The 2,547-nt window shown below is 30.1% G+C and overlaps 1 protein-coding gene across 11 annotated transcripts in view; it reads left to right on the top strand.

The window, feature by feature from the left end:
- LOC106680323 (oxidation resistance protein 1) overlaps positions 1-2,547 on the top strand; it is an 867,959-nt gene that overhangs the window by 397,688 nt on the left and 467,724 nt on the right. The window contains exon 1 of one of the 11 annotated variants that reach the window (XM_067050005.1): positions 102-120. The exons of the other annotated variants lie outside the window; for them this stretch is intronic. The gene's annotated coding sequence lies outside the window, so the exon portion shown is untranslated. Of the gene's footprint in view, positions 1-101; positions 121-2,547 lie in introns of those variants that run through there. 11 annotated transcript variants of the gene reach the window in all.

Here is a 2,547-nt window from a genome sequence, read left to right as displayed (position 1 = left end):
AGCGATGGGGACGCACTGGGCGGGGACGCGGTTGCGAGCATGCCCTAGGGCCCATCAATACCATGCGCCAAGCTGCTTCAGTACCCCACCAGCTCCTCAACAAGCAGGCAACATGCCCAGGTGAGCCCGTACTCGCGTAATCAACACATTCGTTATACTATCATCACATAATGACAGAACACATATCCCATATATATACTGGTCTAGATACATTTAGAAATTGTATGTAGATTTTTAAACTGTTTCGATATTGTTGAGAAAAAAAAAAAAAAAAAAAAGGAAAATTATACACATGAAGTAAACATTACTTAACAAAATACGTGTTACTTAAAATTATTACGTCACAGGAGGACATCGCCTATTAAAGTGAGTCATTATTCTATTGAGTCACTTCAAAGGGGACTGTGTAATCATTTCTCTTTGCCCTGTCCACTTCCTCTTCATTTTTCCTCTTATGTTTATTTTTTCATTTTCGTTGTCAAATTTTCTTCACTACAGTGAATTTATAATGACGCGATAATATGACATTTATAGTGTTATCTTTCAGAGAAAGGGCACACCCCCTCATAATGTATAATAATAATATATATAAAGAAACTTCCTGAAAAGATTTAAGTGTCATACATACTCTTATTAGAATTGACAATGATTTAATTGTTTAAATAGAGTTAGCTTTACAAAGATAATTTAAAAAAAAAATTTAAAATGTGGGCTTTTGTACATTTTTTAAAAGTTTATCAAGTGCTTTACAATGTATTAAACATCCTGAACTTAGGCGTCCCTCACGCCTTAATAAAAATCAAAAAAATTTAAACTTTAAAATTTTGATTGTTGTACAAAATCGATAAATCGATTCCTTTTTTTATTATTGTTTATAGCTTACACACAGCTTACATATATGTATATATTCGACAAATATGAGGATACAAATACATGAGTATGTGGTTAATCTCGAAATGTTGTATGAAATATAGAATAGTATGCTTTAATTAGAAGTTTTTTAACTCATCATATAAAAAAAAATTTCTTTTGAGGTTAATGTCTTCCAATTTGATGAATTTTTTATTAAAATTACCACCACCTGGTACAACGTTTCGGAACCACTGTCCCATATTCATGCACCTTAAACCTTATAATTTCTTCTAGGAAATCATGTCACAATTTGTACCTCTTTGGTAGTAAGAAATATAGAGTGATGGAGTAGTGAAGATGCACAAATTGTGACATGATTTCCTAGAAGAAATTATGAGGTTTAAGGTGCATGAATATGGGACAGTGGTCCCGAACGTTGTACAATGTGGTGATAATTTTAATAAAAATTTCATCAAATTGGAAGTCATTGACATCAAAAGAAAATTTTTTTTATGAATTAAAAAAAAATAATACTAAAAACTTTCTAAAACAGGAAATCTAGAATAAAAATAAACACGGTGTGGTTAAAAATTATATAAAATATGTGTATATTTATATAAAAATTAACAGAGAAAATATTCAAACTGAATAATATAAAAATCTCCCGTACCCACAAGGGTAATATGAAAAAAATATATTTAAATTAAAAAAAAATTATATCCGATTAAATCTCAAAACTTTGGGGCTCCACTAAACCTTCGAATAATCAAAAATTGGGGTGAGATAACTGCCTTTTTTTCTTCTCGCCTCTTGTACTATAATAGAGATCACTAAAAAGGTTTTTTTTATATTATAGAGAGATAAATAAATTTCATTCCAGTGGTAAATTACTTAGTTCTCATTCAACAAATAAGAATATATATAAAAATAAAAAATGTTTCTTAAAAATGATAAATGTGACGAACTATCTGAAAATGTTTGCCTTGAGTTTTATATATGTATTGTTAAACTAATATATCACTTTATTTACTCCTTGTGCAATTGCAAAGAATCAAACTAAATGAATATTTTAATGGTGCTAATACTCTGGTAAGAGTTTAAGAAAACAAAATGGCTCTTCTATATTAGAAGACATAGGGATGATATCGCATTACGTATGGATAGCCTAGTATCGATTTCTGGAAGGGCATCCCGACGGCTTATGATCTGTATTTTTCATGGCATCATTATTTCTGTCTTGCTACACTCTGCTAATGCATACTAAATCATATAGGTATGTATATATTTTGGATTAACATATGTATATTTGAGTTGTTGTAGCTTCAAGTTGAGAGTATTTGGTTGTTTATTAATTATTAAACTAGATACTATTTTTTATTATAATAGAATTTATAATACTATTAATTTTGGTAATGAATATATATCATATGTCCGTAAATAATTTGATGGGTTCTTTTTTAGAAATGGATGGTCTAGTTGATAGTTTTTGAAGAATGATGCCAAAATTAGAAGATTAAAATTAATTCCAATAAATCCTACGAAACCCATGACCTCTTGCCCTACAGTATCCTTTAATAATACCCCTCTTATTCCTGTCGAACAGATCCGTTCCTTAGGACTACTTCTCGACAAACGACTGACATGGATACAAGACTGAAAAGACAGGAAACTGCTCGTCTATTTCGACTATTACAA

Source organism: Halyomorpha halys, unplaced genomic scaffold, assembly GCF_000696795.3.
Source record: "Halyomorpha halys isolate HHAL.00 unplaced genomic scaffold, Hhal_1.1 Scaffold17.1, whole genome shotgun sequence".
Taxonomy (NCBI): domain Eukaryota; kingdom Metazoa; phylum Arthropoda; class Insecta; order Hemiptera; family Pentatomidae; genus Halyomorpha; species Halyomorpha halys.
This window is presented reverse-complemented; position numbering and strand designations above follow the sequence as displayed.